The sequence below is a fragment of the Rousettus aegyptiacus genome, unplaced genomic scaffold, assembly GCF_014176215.1.
Source record: "Rousettus aegyptiacus isolate mRouAeg1 unplaced genomic scaffold, mRouAeg1.p scaffold_m13_p_3, whole genome shotgun sequence".
Classification (NCBI taxonomy): domain Eukaryota; kingdom Metazoa; phylum Chordata; class Mammalia; order Chiroptera; family Pteropodidae; genus Rousettus; species Rousettus aegyptiacus.
Genome location: NW_023416306.1, coordinates 82,828,233 through 82,845,080, shown reverse-complemented (window position 1 = coordinate 82,845,080; position 16,848 = coordinate 82,828,233). Strand labels below are relative to the sequence as shown.

Below are 16,848 nucleotides of genomic sequence, written 5' to 3'. Positions count from 1 at the left end.
TAAAAGGAACCCTGGCCCCAACACAAGACAATTCTAAAGAGGTCATCCTAGCTTCAGAGTGTTCTGGGGGGTTGACCAGATCGTTTGTTGAGACTGTATTGTGCCCCATCATCTCCCTGGGCCCAGTCCTGTTTTCTCCCCTTTTCTTCTCTTGGCATTGAGCCTAACAGTATCCCTAATAAACTTCCTGCACATTAATCTCCATTCAGTCGCTTCCCAAGAACCCATCCTACCACACTTGGGTTGAATTAAACTCATGAGGAAGCCAGACCTTGGGAAGGAGCTGGGGTCAGGTGGTTTCAGTCATGGTGGGAGAGCAGCTGAAGAGAGATGGGTCATGAGGTAGGGCATAGACTCTAGATCTTGAGGCTGAGATTCCTGTCTCCCCATAGCAGGTCTCTGCCCTTTTTGTGATTTTGCCTGCCACCCCAAAGCAGACGGGGGAGAGGGTATGTGATTATTGCTGTTCCAAACTGATCTTTCGTCACTACTCAAAAACCATGCTACTCAGAACCTTCACGACATGGCATTCAACCCTTGCTGCTCCAGCCCCCATGGTACATCCCCTATTTCAGCCTGTTACCAGCAGCAGAGAAAAAAAATTACATATTTTCTTGCCCTGTACATACTTTGAGGGGAGCAAAAAAAAATAATTTGAACCATGAGGGAAATTGTGCACACCCAGGCTGGCCAGTATGGCAACCATATCAGTGCCACGTTCAGGAAGATGATCAATGATGAACGTGGATAGCATCCACCCAACTGGCATCTACCACAGGGAAAGTGACCTGCAACTGGATCACATCTCCGTGTACTACAATGAAGACACAGGTGGAAAATATGTTCCTTGTGCTATTTTGGTAGCTCTAGAACCCAGGACCACAGACTCTATTTGCTCAGGTCTTTTTGGCTAGAATGTCAGACCAGACAACTTTGGTTTTGGTCAGTCTGGGGCAGGCAGCAAGTGGGCCAAGGGCCACTATACAGAGAGTGCCAGCTGGTTGATTCACTCCTGGACATGGTGTGAAAGGAGGCTGAGAGCTGTGACTGCCTGCAGGGCTTCCAGCTGACCCATTCACTGTGCAGGAGCACAGGCTCTGGAATGGGTATTTTGTTCATCAGAAGATCTGTGAAGAGTATACTGACCATGGCCATATCATGAACATCTTCAGTGTGGTGCCCTCACTGTGATTGAGCCCTACAACACCACCCTCTCTGTCCCCCAGTTGGTAGAGAATATTGATGAGACCTACTGCATTGATAACGAGGCCCTTTACATCAACTTCTGTACCCTCAAGCTGATTGTGGAAACCTATGTGTACCTGAACCACCTCATCTCAGCCACCGTAAACGGTGTCACCACCTGCCTCCACTTGTCTGGCCAGCTCAATGCTGACCTCTGCAAGTTGGCAGTCAACATGGTGGTCTTCTCATGCCTCCACTTCTTCATGCCTGGCTTCATGCCAGTCGTGGAAGCCAGCAGTATCAGGCCCTCATTGTGCCCAAATTTATCCAGCAGGCATTCGATGCCAAGATCATGATGGCTGCCTGTGACCCCAGTCATGGTGAGTGCCCCCACATGGCTGCTGTCTTCAGTAGGCAGATGTCCATGAAGGAGACAGATGAGCAGATGTTCAATGTAGAAAACAAGAATAGCAGCTACTTTGTGGATTCCCAACAATATCAAGATGGCTATCTGCAACATCTCACCCCATGGTCTGAAGATGTCACTCACCTTCATCTGTAACAGTGGGCCATCCAGGAGCTGTTCAAGTGCATCTCAGAGCAGTTCACTAGCATGTTCCACTGAAAGGCCTTCCTCCACTGGTACACAGGCGAGGGCATGGACCAGATGGAGTTTACCGATGCTGAGAGCAACATTGAATGACTTTATTCCGAGTACTAGCAGTACTAGGGTGCCACCATAGGAGAGGAAGATTTCGGTGAGGAGGCCAATGAGGAGATCTAAGGTCCAGCCTTGTCACTTAGGTTTCTCAGTTCCCTCAGCCTTCTTCTTCAACTGCCCCTTTCCTCTCCCTCAGAATTTGCATTTTCTGCCCCTATCTTTTTTTACTTTTAGGGAGGGGTTCTAGAACAGTGCCTAAAACATAATAGGCCCTCAATTAATATTCGTTGTTTGTTGAATGTCTCTTCTCTCTTTTCACTCTGGGAAATCTAAATTTCTGCCATTCTGGGTAAACTTGTATTTCCTTCTCATGCCCATTCCTGCCATCTGTCCAGTTATTTCCCTATTTTCAAGATAATTTTCCAAGAAACTGGGTCTCATCCTGATCCCATTTAGAACTGTGTGCTGAAAACCTAGATGGACGGCCACCATCCTAAACCTATGTGGTAGCCAAGGGGAAAAGAAACCATACTGACTATAGGTGGTAGAGGTCCCTACAAGGAAGAGGTGGGATTTGCCATCCTAGAGCAAGTTAAGTTTTCCTTTTATCCTTGGTTTTCAGGTTAAAGTCCTAGTTTCCAGGTATTTCCCTGCTCCTCTTTCAGTTTTGGGGTGGGTATTAACAGTATTACCTCCATTTTCACTCTCCCTCCAAGCTTTGTCCTGGACTCTGTTTCCTTTGAAGGGGTCAAGTGAGATCCTTCCCTCTTCCACTTTATCTCCCTCTCACATTGAATCCCTTCTTTTTTCTTGTTGGAAAAGGGGCTTAAGGAAAAAAAGAGACCAGCCTTGGTCCCTAAGCCTCCAGAAAGGCCTTCCCCACCCCCACCATTTTTTTTTTTTTTACCCAAGAAAGAAATTTTACCCAAGAAAGTTTTGCTGTATGTATATGGAAAGGTATGTACTGGCACCTAAATGTTTCTGTTATTCCCAAGAGGAGAGGGGACAGGACACCATCTTATTTCTTCTTTTCTTACTACCTTTCCCCCCTTACCCTTGGTTTTGTCCTATCCAACAGTTCAAATTTCTATTTTGTGTCGAACTTGCTTTTTTTTTTTTTTTTTTTTTTTTTTTAGTACTGAAAAAATAACATTGCCTCAAGAGGCAAAAATGAATGAGAATTGGGAAAAAATACCACACAATGTGTCCTGGAGGATTAATCTCGCCCATTCTTCATAGCCACTACCCAAAATCTTCATCCTTTTTCTTAGACTCCTCCCACTCTCACTTCCCTTGTTCTCAGATGATCTCGCCTTATAGATTACAGGAAAAAAATGAAGCCTTCAGTGGGATTCCATTGATTTCTTATCTCTCATCCTTATTACTTCCTTCCCTTCAGTCCAAGGAAGGAGTGGCTCTCTCCAAGCTCTGAATCCTGTCCCTTTCTGCCTTTTCAGTGATCTTTCTGAGCCACGTATCATACCCCTTCTCCCTCAGGGGACTTATCTTCTTCCTTTGCCTTCCTACCTTCCTATGGGCACATGAACATGCTTAGGATTCTCAGATCTTGAAAAAAGCACTGCAATCTTTTCTCAACCATGTGCTCTTCAACTACTGGTCCTTCTATTCACCCATCCATCCACTCAACAAACGCTAAGAATACCTACCATGTGCCAGGCACTATTCTAAGTGCAGGAGTACAGCAGTGAACAAAAGAAAGTCCTGATTCTCATGGAACTTATATGGAAGGAGATAGAAAATAAATGCATAAACAACTAATATGTAATATTGACAGAATAAGTGCTAAGTGGAAAAAATCAGAGTAATGGAGTTGGGGGATGACTGGGGATTGGGGGGTAGGTGGGTATCACTTTACATGGGTGGTCAGGGAAGGCCTCCCTGGTAAGATAATATTTTAACAGAGACTTAGAGAAAGTTAGGGTATGAGCCAAATAGACATCGAAGAAGGAGTGTCCTAATCAGGGGGAATAGCAAGTGCAAAGGTCCTGAGGCAAATGAGCTTGGTGTATTCAAGGAACAGCCAGGAAAGAAGCATGGAGTAAAGGAAGAAAGAAGGACTGTGGCAGGCGATTAGATCAGAAGGATAGCAGGGGCCAGGTCATATAGGGCTTTATAGGCCAATTTAAAGACTCGCCTTTACCCTGGAGAAATCTGAGGGGAGGAATGATATAATTTGACCATGCTTTAAAGGATAACTGTAGCTGCTGTGTAGAGAGTAAACTATAGAGAAAAAAGATGGAAGCAAAGAGACCAATTAGGAGGCTATCACAATACAGGCAAGTGATGGGAATGCCTTGCACCGAGGTTCTAGCAGTGGAGATGGAGAGAGGGCCGAACATATTTTGAAGGTTGATCCAATAGAATTGGTGATGTAGGGTTTGCAAGAAATAAATATCAGACAACTAAAAGACTTTTGGCCTGAGCTACTGGAAGAATGGAGTTACTATCACCTGAGATGGGGAAGGCTGTAGGAGAAATGGTTTGTTTGGGTTTTGTGTTGTATTGTTTCTTCTGTGGTGGAGGATGAAATGGAAATTATGAGGTTGATTAGAGACAAATGGAGATGTTGAGTAGGCAGTTGGATGTATAGAATTTAAGGACAGTCTAAGCTGGAAATTTGAATTGGAAAGTTGTTGGCACATGGTATTTAAAGGGATGAGATAACCAAGGGAGTGGATGTAGACCCAGAATAAAGGACCTTAGAGTACTAAGTCCTGGGGTTTCCCAATATAAAGTGGTTGGGGAGACTAGAAGGAGCGACCAGTGAGGTGAGAAGGAAAGCAAGAGAAGGGAGTTCTAGGAGCACAAAGTATTTCAAGAAAGAGATTGAATGAATCAGGGGACAGAGTGAAAAGGTTGATGACGCAGGGGAGAGAGATAATGGCTAGAGTGATACCCTTGAGTAGCTGAGAGTGCACAAGAGGAAGGCTGGTCTCAACAGGAGCACCTACCCTTCACCCACAATACCAGGGCGGCAGGCAGAATATGTGGGCACAGATGCTTTATTACCCCTCTTAGCTCTGCTCTTCTCAAGAGTGAATTTCTCCTTATACTTTCATCACCTGACTCTTTTCCTGGTCTCAGACCCATTAAGTGCACCACCAGGGTAATCAGATCAAGGTCTTCTCAACTGTGCATTATCTTAGAGAAGCGCCTAACCTCGGCAGAACTCTGATGCCGTTCACTTGTCAAATTCTTCCTATCTTTCAAGGATGGCTATAAGCCCACATTCTTCTGGAAAACTTCCCTGACCTCCACAGCCCAGTCCACACTGCATCCTCTTCCCCTTCTGCCTCCAACTCTAAGACTGGCATTGAGGAGCATCCTTGTAGAGATCTAGGATGGAGAGGATGGAATGCCTCTTCAGCTGCATTTCCACTTATCACCATGAGGGAGCGAAGGATAGCAAGTGCTTGTGTCAGCCATGCTAGGGAGAGCTTGAAAAAGAGCAAGAAGTGTCTATTCAGGTCCTCTACCCATTTTTAAAATCAGATTGTTTGGGTTTTTTTTTTTTTTTTTTTTGGTGTTAAGTTGTAAGAGTTCTTTATATAGTAAACCCTTATCACATGTATCATTGGTGAATATCTTCTCCAATTCAGTAAGTCGTCTTTTAGTTTTGTTGATGGTTTCCTTTTCACTTTGATATAATCCATTTGTTTATTTTTTCTTTTGTTTCCCTTACCTAAGGAGTCATATCCAAAAAGATATTGCTAAGAGCAATGTCACAGAGTTTACTGCCTATGTTTTCTTCTAGTTTTATAGTTTGGGGTCTTACATCTAAATCTTTAATTGATTTTGAGTTTATTCTTATATATGGTATAAGAAGGTCGTCCAGTTTCATCTTTTTGCATGTATCTGTCAAGTTTTCTCGACACTATTTATTAAAAAGACTGTCTTTGCCCCTTTATATATTCTTGCCTCCTTTATCGTAGGTTAATTGGCGACCATTATTACTCAACCATAAAAAAGAATGAAATCTTGCATTTCTGACAACATAGATGGACCTAGAGGGTATTTTGCTAAGTGAAATAACTCAGACAGAGGAAGATATATACCTTATGATTTCACTTATGTGTGGAATATAAAAAACTAAATCAATGAACAAACAAAACAGAAACAAACTCATAGAACAGATTGATGGTTGCCAGATGGGAGGGGTTTGGGAGATGGGTGAAAAAAAGTGAAGGGATTAATAGCTAGTAATAAAAACAGTCATGGGGATGCAAAGCACAGAATAGGAATATAATCAATAAGAATATAATCATTATGTATGCTGTCAGATGAGTAGTAAACTTATCGGAGTGACCATTTTGTAAGTTATATAAATGTTTAACCACTATGTTGCACACCAAAAACTAATGTAATATTTGTATATCAACTATAATTGAAATTTTTTTTAAAATTAAACAAAAAGAACAGGGAATTTGCAAGCCAACGTTAGTCCCTCCCTGGCTTTGCAGGCCTGCTTCATTAGTCCTGCCTGCTATAGGGCGGAGAGGTAGATCTTCTGGTGCTCTCAATGAGAAAGCCAGTAGCTCAGCAGGCTACACAGGAAACCAGAGAAAACTCTTTTGGAAGAAGAGGAGGCAGAGGCCCGGAACAGCTGACCCACTTCCTCCGGCCACATGGCCACTACTTGACAGGCTGGGAGGTCCGGGTTTCTAGCCCACTCTCTTGTCTTCATCCCACTCCCACCAGCCATGGTTAAGGCATTCACTCCAGAGTTCAAATTTTCAAGTTCAAATTTTCTTAACATGGGAGATGGGGTAGGAGGTAGGGGTGGGCCGGGGAGTACTAGTGGGGAATCTGGAGGATAATGAGCTGGGGTTTCAACCCCAAGGTATCTATCAAAATGCCAGAGGAGATATGACTTGGGACAAGCAGAGAACACTGGACAGTGCATGTTAGAACAGACCAGGGTTGAAGCTGGCTCCTGTGCCAGGACACTTAGGACTTGTGTAGTTTGACAGGACCACCTCTGATAGATTCCCTTTCCCTGAAGTGAAAGGAATGAGACTGTATGAACATTTACATGGAGAGGGACCATGTTTTGACAGCAATGCTGCCAAAGGGTCGATTGGGGAATTTCTGAGGTGAGGGAAGAAACTTGGTGGCTGCAGTCATTCAGAGGTGGTCACGCATCTCTGTGAATAGATAGTCATCACAGCAGCTAAAATCCTATTTGGAAACCCAAGGCCCATCACCATTTGTCTGCGAAGATGTCAGGTTTCCTTGGACAGTCTGGCTGTAGAGGTTTCTTTAGAAGTTATATTTGTGATGATCTCATCATGGGAAATGAGGAAAGAAGAAGAGGTGCCAAATATGTTATTGTGCCGAAGGTCCTGTTTAAAGAAAACAAACACAAGATTGTATTCATTAGCAACTGCTAGCCACAAAAGTGGAAAAGGCAGTTAAGCCAATAAGAAATAATACCCACATGTGAGGTAGTAACCTTGAGTGAAGTGGGCCAGTAGGAAGAGAGCCTCATTTCTTGTGGCAGAAGCAGGATGGAAGGACACTGTAAGAGGACTGGACCTTGGTTGCTGACAGGGGATGCTGCAGTTTACACAACCTGCTGATCTTGGATGGGGCTTTTCCTCAGGAGCAGTGACCCAGGTGGAGACCTAGCAGCAGCCAAGACATGGTCCAAGAAGGGCCACTTCCATCACACATTGTATTTCACCACAATAGAGGCTGAGAGAAGCCAAGGAGAGAAATGGGGTTAGGAATGGCAGTCAGTGGTCCTGCCTCAGAAATTAGAGATTGACATGAAGATTAAGAATACCTTACCAGGGAGAACTGAATAAACCGTTCTTACCATTGGACAGTTAATACTTCCCTGTGTCCATACTAGGCCTGGGACTATGGATGTCCTGAAGAAACTTGGCATAGTGTCTCAAGCCAAACCAAAAACAATATTACTACTAATAAGGCTGTTTTCATGCACAAGGCCTGACAGGGTAGGATGAACAGTGTGGATTGCTGGGGAGGCTGATGACCTCCAGAGATACTGGACCAGATGCCCTGGCCTTCATTCCCCACTCTCTGCCCCCATCCCCCGAAGCAGTCAGACACAGCCACTAACAAACTTATATTCAGAAATGCATATATACACTGACTCAAATACAGTGTTGCTCATCTGTTCACAAATATATATATACCCTTGCACCACTAATCAATCGCGTTTGTGCGCTCTCTCTCTCTCTCTCACACACACACACACACACACACACACACACACACACACAGAGTAGAGTTTGAATTCAGCACTAAATTCAAAGGCACAAATCCTGGTTCCTCCATGTAATAGTTGGATATCCTCAAACAAATTACTTAATCTCTTTGTGTCTTAATTTCTTTATTTGTAACAACGAAGATGATAATAGCATTTACCTCACTGAGTCGTGAAGACAGAATGAGATAAAATGGTAAAGAGTTTATGATATGCAGAGACACATATATTCATGTATGTTTCCTAACCCCTCCCCCATACTTTTACCCCTTGGTGTTGGGCCTGGAGAAAGCACAAGGTTAGAGCCCCAATTTTCTCCTCAGTAAAACGGAGATAATATCTACCCAGTGGGCTGTTGTGAGGATCCGAAGAGGCCCAGCATGAAAGGACCCAGGCCCACAGAAGCTGGTTACACTGAAGCTGTTACCCTCTGTAACTGATAAAGAACAAGTCACAGAACAGGTGCAGGGCCCAGATGAGCCACAGCAGAGACTGGCCCCCGTCTCCTTTTAGGCTGGAGCTGGGTCTTAAAAGGACAGAGCCCAAGGCCACAGGGGATGAGGGGAGTCAGAACTGCTTCTCCCTCCCCTTTCCCCGTTGGAGCCTAGTCTGGCCAGCGCTTGGCGTGGGGCTGGGGGCAGGGCTGGCCGGGTGGCCGTGGGTGGAAGGAAACGAGGAAAACCAGCTGGGTGGAAATTACTCTGTGGTTGGCTCAGGCACCCACGACACTGTATTTATAGAATACTCCCTGCAGTTCTTAATTCTTCTCTGTATAAAGTTAACCCTTTACTGGCCCCGGTACTAACCTAGTGCCCAAGGAAAACGCAGACCTAGAGTCGGACAGTAGAATCTGAGCTCCGGCTCTCCTATCAGCAGCCTGAAGGGTGGGGGTGAAGGGTGGTCAGTGACTGGTCACCTGTCCCCCTAGCAGAAAATAAACTTTGGATACTGGGAATGTGGGAACGGGGTGGGGGAGGGGCAGAAATTAGACCAGCTCTCCCTTCCTGGAGCACTGGGTCTCCCCGCTAGGTCTGGACTGGGGTCAGGGGCGGGGTCCAGGCCCTGGGATCTGCCCAACGGGCGGGCTCAGGCCTTGGCCCCATACTGCTGCCGCGGGTCCAGTCCCGGCTCTGCGCGCACCCGGCTGCCTTTCCGGGCCCAAGGCTTCCTGCAGCCCGCCCCGCCCCTCGGGCTCCCCAGCCGCCCCCGGCCCCCATTAGGGCCCGGCTCGCGGCGGCTGCGGTAACAACAACGCAGGCAGCGACTCTGAAGCTCCGAGGAGTCTTGGATCCCGGGAGAGGGTGCGGCACGGTGAGTGCTTGCGTGGCGCGGGCGCGGGCGGCCTTTGTCTGCAGCCCTTGCTTGCTGCAGGGCCGCTAGAGTGGGCAGTGAGGCGTCCCCTCCCTTGCCGTGTGCTCTCCCCCGTCCCCCCTCTCCTCCCCCACTCCACCCCCACCCGCCAGGTCTCGCGCCAGACTCTCAGCCGGGAGCATCGGGAACCCGAGCCGCATTCCGGACTCCAGGGCCGGGAGTTGGCTGGGGGCGGCTGGAACCCAACCCCGCCCCCGACCTGGTCTCCCCCTCCTCCTCCTGTCCAGGGGGCTGGGGAAGTGTGCGACCTGTCCTTACCCGGGACGCCACAAGGAGAAGATTGTGAGAAGATCTGTCACTGTGTTGGTGATTCTGGAAAGCTTAACCCGCTGGCCGGAGCTGGGAGGGAAGCGGTCTCCCGCGCCCTGCAGAAGAAAACACCGTGACCACGAGCGCTGAGGAGGGGAAGCTGCCAGGGAGGGGGGGAGGGGTTCGGGTCCACTCCACTTGGCCTTGAAGGATGAAAGAGTCGGTGACGGGAGGACTGCCACAGTCAGCAGTGGACATGGCAGGGGGGTGGGCTGTGCGGATAGATTCTGAGAACAGGTAGGGACAGCAAGCCTGGGTGAAGGGGAGAATAGGTGTTGGGGGAGGGGAGGAGACAGAAGGAAGCCAAAGAACAGGAGGGCGCAGGCATGGGCGGTGGTTTGGGTTTCCGAAGTCTCATAGAGATGGTGGATGCGGTAGGGTGGGGAGAAATAGGGACCGGTGGAGGGAAGGTAGAGACCAGGGTGGGGCCACACTAGAGGGGAGGGGATTGAATCCCAAGGCCTTCACTTGCTGTTTATCCAGCAATGGGTAGGTCTGGAGGCCTAAGGCAGTGAACTGCCAGAAAAAGGGATTTATTTCTAAGGGAAACCTGCCCTAATGAGAAATGCGTGATGGGTGACTCAGACATGAGGTCTGTCATTGAGGAAAACGTCAAGCAAATAGTAAAGCAAAAGTGGTTGGGGAATGGGGGTGGGGGAGGGGATTGACTAAATTGAGAAAGGCTATTTACTTTCAAATTGGCTGTGGATCATCATAAATAAGTCCGATTTCATCATTCAGTTAAAGCCCCAGGTCCCTTTCTCACAGGCGTCTTTAGCAGTTAGCTTCTGCTTTAGAAAGTATTGAAGCCAGTCAGTCTTTAAAGAAGAGTTCTTTATTTAGTTCGATCCCCTGGCTAATTCCCTCTGGCCTCCCAGAAATCCCTAGGAAATCTGATGCTGTGCAGCCTTCCTTGTACTTTGCGGGCCTGCACATAGGTAGGGCACTTCTGGAGGCTGAGGGAAATTGAAGTCTAAACTTGAAATTGAAGTTTAAACATGTCCAATGGGTCAGACCCATCTGAGTGGCAGGGCGGAGTGGGGGGCTGTGGGGATGTGGGGTGTGAGTAGAGGCTTGTAGTTCCAGCTTGTTTGGGAGTAGAACTGTTTGGGGTAAGTACATTTCTCTGACATCTGAAGTTCCTGAGCTTAAGCAGTAACACTGCTGTTAATTGTTGAGCGTGGAGATTTTTCTCCCCATATTACATATAGCACGATCTGACGTCAGGACACTTATTTTCCTTCATGACTTTAGGTCGGCACTGTGTGCATCAGTTTTTGCACTAAGGGGTAGTACGGCAAGGGAACTCTTAAGAGAGTGAGCTTTGCACTTAGTGGCTTTAGTGATGCTTTTAATTGGTCCCATTACTGATCTCTGGAGTTCTTATCTCTCTTCAATGACCTCACTAGTGGTTTCTCCTGACTGCTGATGCGAGCTTTCCAATTTACTCCAGACTCCTGTGCTCCAAGAAATCAGACAATCCAGCTTGTTAGAGGTGAGCAGCCCAGGTAGATAGATATAACCCTGAAGGTGAGAAGAGTGCCAGACTTGAGGACTGCTTCCCTTCCAGTCCCTGATCCTCTTCAGCTCTGCCATGCACCTGATGGGAGTAGGTTGGCTGGAAGCCTGGGTTGCTCAGATGCCTGATATCTGGGTGCTTGAATGTTTGTGGAAAGGACAGTTAGGGAAGTATTGTCCTTTCTGAGGAGGCTGGGTTCTTATTCTGGAGAGGACGACTTCTAAGCCTTCCTGTGGGAATTCCCCCATCCTTAAACTGTAGCCTTCTCCAGAGTCATAAATCTTCATTCTCTGAAGGAGAATTTGGGTTTCACTGACATGAACAGTACAGTTTGGGGTTAGAGATGCAGTGGGATCATAGAGCCATGAGCTGGGACTCCACAGCACCCAGAGAGACTCCTCGAAAGTGTTGTAGGACAGGCATCTGGCCTGTTGATGGCTACTTCTCAGTTAGACATGTGGAGTTTGGGCTGGTGAAGAAAATGACCCAGATCCAAGAGGCCTCTGAGATTATGACCACATAGAGCCTGAGCCTGTGACCCTGAGTCATGGGGTCGGGAGGGGGAAGAAGGGCAGGCAAGATGAGGTCACTGCCCATGAGCTTGTCCTCTGGGTGGGAACTTCTCATTGCTATTGTTTTCCCACACCCCCAGGACTGGAATGACAGGGTGGTCCACCAGCAAAAGAGGGGAGGCATATCCAGGACCCGAAGGAGAGGGAAGTGGTTGGGAATATGTGATCCTCCAGAAATTTCCTTTGGCTCGGAATGAATCAAACATCTGTGAGAGGACCGCATGTACTGTTATGCAACGCTCCCTCACTTGGCACCCTTAGTTCTGCCTCCCCTCTAGTATGAGGTTCCATACGGGAACACTGGGTTTTCAGGTTTAGGGGTAGAGCTGTGCTGGATGCTCAAAAGATATCATTTCATTTAATCATCATTGCAGTCTTATGAGGTAGGGTATCATTAGCGCTCTTGTATAGATGGGAAAACTGAGGCTCAGAACTGAGGGGAAGTCACATGCCCAAAGACTCACAGATGGCAAATGATAGAGCTGGGATGTGCTAGAACTGGTTCTTTCTGCCACTCGGAAGGCTGGCATAGGCTTCACTCATTCTGTATCCTGGCTAAGGGTCCCCACAGTGAGGGCAGGCTTGACCTTTGTGTCCCAGACTAGTCTTGCTGGCAGCCTTGTAGGGGCCATGGCTGGGTCCTTGTTCTTCCGGAGGCCTTGTCCTCAGTACCCTCATGCCTCTAGGGACCCCTCCTATGCCCTCTGGTTCTGACCTGTGCTCCCATTCTCCCTGCCCTCTTGTCTAGAGAATGGGTTCCTTCTCTACGCCCTTAATGCCTTTGGGCATTCGGCCTTCCCAAGGCATCACAAGAGTATGGGAAATCCATTGGGAATGGGGAATGAAAGCAATTTTTATTGGGAGCCTTGGAGTTTGGAGCAGGGAAGGATACTACCTCTGGAATGCAGGATTCCCATGTCACCTTAAAGTAAACATAGGCCGTGAGGACCTGGGACTCCTCAGGGGAGACCTGGAATGTGTGTTTGATGGAGGCTCTGTACTGGAGGACATGACAGCAGCAGTGGCAGTAGGGGCTGGATCCCACGACATATAGTGCTGTGACCTGGCTTCCAGAAGGAGGAATGGGGAGAGGACCACTTGGGGTGAGCTAGGCACAGAGATGGAGCCAAATTGTGCGTTTGCTGCTTTGGAGCTGGGGTGCTGGTGGGATTCCAGGTGGAAAGGGAGTCAGAGGAGGAGTAATGGTCCCAGGGACATAGAGGTATAGCTTGACAGTGGGAGTCTTGGCTGTGAAAGGTGGGGTGGGAGGGAAAAGGGAGGATCAGTGTAGAGGGGCCCAGGAGGCCTTGTCTCCATGCCCATGGCAATGATAATAGTAGTTATAATTGTTACCACTGTTGAGTGCTGGGTGCTTTCCTGTCTTCTCTGTATATTGTCTTATTTTATTCTCACAACAGCCTTGTGGGGTAAGGATTGCAAACCTGTTTTAGAAATGTGGAATTGAGTCTCAAAAAGGTTAAGTTATTTATACCCGGTCATGTTCGAATTCTGAGTCAGAATTTGAACACAGGCCTGCCTGCTCCTGAGCCCATCTGTACCCTGGGGCAGACAAGGCAGCCAAATAAGTCCATTTAACAGGTGAGGAATTGAAGCCCCAGAGGGCACTTGTGAGCTCTCAGTCACCACTGTTGGTGACTGATGACTGAGTCTGGGCCCTTGGGCAGCCTGCCCTCCTTCTCTGGGCTCAGGTTCTCATCTATACAATGGGTGTGGACTTGGGCACTAGGTTAGAGGCATTTAAGCTCTGGGGACTGGAATGGGGGTGGGGGGTCATGCAACACTCCTGAGGGGGAATCCCTGAGGAGCCAGAGAAGCTGGTGCTTAGGTGGATGGGGCTAGCAGAGTTATTCCACTAGGATGAGCCTCTTAAGATAAAAACCTAAAGAATTTGGAGGCAGATAGGCATTTAGACAGAATACATCTAGAGAAAGTGCATCCTTCCTTGAGTGAAGTCTGGAAAGGCTCCTGAAAGGGATGGGATTTCCAAACATATTTAGGTGGACACCTAGCAGGACTCCACAAAGGTTGAGTGAATGCAGATGTGTGTGCCACAGGCCTGCCAGGGACCTACTCTTTGATTTGGTCTTAAAATATCTCATTTCTTCCCTTCCTCTCTGTATTCCCCTTGGGCCCATCCCTTCTTCTGGCTGGACCTCTTCTGAGTTCAGTGTAGCTTTACTTTCTTCAGGGTTCTGTGCCTCCATTGATGTGCTCACATATCTGTGCACCCATGTGTGTATGGCCTCTGCACACACTTCCAGTTCTGAGATGGTGTCACGCTGCCTTGTCAAATGGCGTTGAGCCCTGGAAGATGTAGACTCATTCTGTGGTGGCTCCCTAACCAGAAGAGGGTGTGAAAGGCAGGCCAGCTCCTGCAGTAGAAGTCTCACTATGCTCTCAGACCCGCAGAGATGGGCTGGGTTCTCTCTCTGTTTTTGCCATCTCCTATTCTGATGCCCTGACTTCATTGTGGAGAGGGTGCTGTGGCGCAGATGGTGAGGCTTAGAAAGGCTAGAGGCTCTTCTCTGTCCTGTTCTCCTCTCTTGCTTGTTCTCCCTAAAGCCATGAGGGAAGCAGGCGGAGGATGCCAAGAAAACCTTGGCCCCACTCTGCTGGGCTGGCCCTGATGACACACTGCTGTCTTGACTCACACAGGAATCACTTTGAGAGGAAGAATTGATTTTTTCCCTGGGGTGGGATCACAGGGCTGTGGAACGGTGCCCAGTGGACAGCCTTGAACACAAAAGGCCTAAATTGACTCAGCTTGCCAGGAAAAGGGAAGGTCAACATGGAGCTGTTCCTAGGGAACTCTGGAGACCACTCTCTACTCCCCAGGCCCCTACTCATTTATAGAACACCTATAGGTTAGTTTAGACAATTTTGTTCAGTTGAGTCCTATAATCATCCTATAAGAGTAGAGTTTATAATCCCTATTTTACAAAAGAACAAACTGAAGCTCAAAGAGGATGGTTTCCCAGTCACATGACTAGGAAGTGATAGTCTGAATTTGAACCTGTCTCTCCAACTCCAAAGTCATCTGAAAGGGCTCACTTCTTCCTTGAAGCCCCTTGTGACTACACCAGCCCAGCATCTGGTCACCAAACTAGATGGTGGCCAGGACCTTTCTTTGAGGGTTCGGGAGATGAAGACCCAGAGAGGGAATGCATTTGCTCCAGAGAACCTAGCAAGTGAGTGACGAAGCGTGGTCTAAAATCCACATAAATTTTTGATGTAGCCATTTTTCTTTTTCCTTATGTTAACTGCAAAAGAATTACATGCTCATTGTAAAAGTTACAGAAGTGCATGAACTAGAAAAAGGAAGTAAATTTGTACTCTCATTCCCACATCCCAAGGCTGGGTTCACCATCATGCTTCCAGACCCCTCTCCCATATACAAACATTCATCCATCCATCTCTCTATCTACCTAAACACACATGCACTCATTTATTCATTCATTTATTCATTCACTGAACAATGCATTGAGCACCCATTATGTGCCAAAGTCACAAGAGAAAGTGGGGAGACTGGTGAACGGGCTTTTGTGCTCATCTCAGCAAGAGATGATGCTGACTTGGCAGATCAAAGAGAGAAGCAGAGATGGAGAGAATGAGAGTAAATATATATCAGGATTTAGCAAACTTTTTCTGTGAAGGGCCAGGATGTCAGTATTTAAGGCTTTGCAACCACTGCAGCTGCTTGTCCTGCTGTTGTAGTACATAAGCAGCTACAGACAACACATGAATGAATGAAGTGTGGCTGTGTGCCAATGAAACTTTATTTACAGATGCTGAAATTTGAATTTCATATAATTTCCTTGTGTCACGAAATAATCTTCTTCTGATTTTTCTCAACCATTTAAAAAGGTGTAAAACTTAACTGGCGAGCTGAGCAAAAATAGGTGGTGGGCTGGATCTGGTACTCAGGCTGTTGTAGTTTTCAGACTCCTGGGATATATTTTAAAGTGAGGAACGGCTGTTCTTGGTGATGGATTGTAGAGGTGAGAGAAATTCATGTTTCTGGCTTGAGCAGAAGGTGGGGAGTAGTGCCTTTACCAACTGAGAAAGGATCAGGAGGGACATGCTTTGGGGGAGAAATCAAGAGTTCGAAGAGGGACTTGTGAAGAGGGAGATGCCTGTGAGTCACTGGAACGGAGATGTTTAGGAAACAATTGGGTTTAAGTTTGGAGCTCAGATGATAGGTGTGGACTAGAGAAGTAAATTCAGGAGTTGCTAGTATATAAATGATATTTAAAGCCATGGGAGTGGACAAAACCATCTAGGGAAAAAAAAGAAAGCATTGAGGAGAGAGCCTAGATGACGCAGGGGGTTCAGCCCTGGAAAAGGAAGGGCCTGCTATGAAATATAGCTGATAGAGAGATGGAGAGATAGGTGACTAGATCTGGAGCCATAGGGCTTGACTTTTTGTTAATACAGAAGTTAGGGCATACAACTTGCAGTATGGTTTGTTTGCTCAACAATATGTCATGGACTTATTTCCATGTTAGCACACGTTCTTTTCCAAAGCTGTATATTATTCCATTATCTAGATGTGCCATAGTTAATGTCCATCATTAATGTACCGGATTCCCATTGTTTCCCATTTTTGCTGTTACCTGGGTATCTTTGAGCAGTGGTGCTAGTGTTTCTGTAAACCAGTTTCTAAAACTATGGCCCATAGGCCCAATCTGCTGCTGTTTGTTTTTGCGTAGCCCATAAGCTAAGAATGGTTTTTACATTTCTAACATTTGGGGAAAAAATCATATGATTCATGAAAATTACATGCAATTCAAATCTGAGTGTTCATAAAGTTCTATTGGAACAGAGTTTTGCTCGTTCAGTCACACATTATCTACGACTGCTCTCCTGTCACAGCAGGGAGTTATGACAGTTACTGGATGGCCTTCCAAGCCTAAAATATTTTCTATCTGAACCTTTGCTGACCCCTGCCTGACTTGAT

General features: G+C 47.1%; 1 protein-coding gene, 1 long non-coding RNA gene and 1 pseudogene across 3 annotated transcripts in view; 2 read left to right on the top strand and 1 right to left on the bottom strand.

Annotated features, from left to right (window-relative positions):
- Positions 1 to 661: 661 nt before the first annotated feature.
- On the top strand, positions 662 to 1,969 carry LOC107500105 (annotated as a pseudogene).
- A 4,254-nt stretch (positions 1,970 to 6,223) lies between these two features.
- LOC107500113 lies at positions 6,224 to 10,278 on the bottom strand. Its single transcript, XR_001594453.2, has 4 exons — positions 9,729 to 10,278; positions 8,906 to 8,976; positions 7,305 to 7,561; positions 6,224 to 7,209 (listed from the first exon to the last, which is right to left on the bottom strand). It is a non-coding gene; the product is annotated as an uncharacterized LOC107500113 (long non-coding RNA).
- The window catches only part of CD276 (CD276 molecule), a 28,806-nt gene continuing 21,261 nt past the window's right edge, over positions 9,304 to 16,848 (top strand). Inside the window, exons 1-2 of one of the 2 annotated variants that reach the window (XM_036239482.1) lie at positions 9,304 to 9,410; positions 9,698 to 9,776. The gene's annotated coding sequence lies outside the window, so the exon portion shown is untranslated. Of the gene's footprint in view, positions 9,411 to 9,697; positions 9,777 to 10,840; positions 11,275 to 16,848 lie in introns of those variants that run through there. The other variant, XM_016124981.2, reaches the window with a different exon arrangement.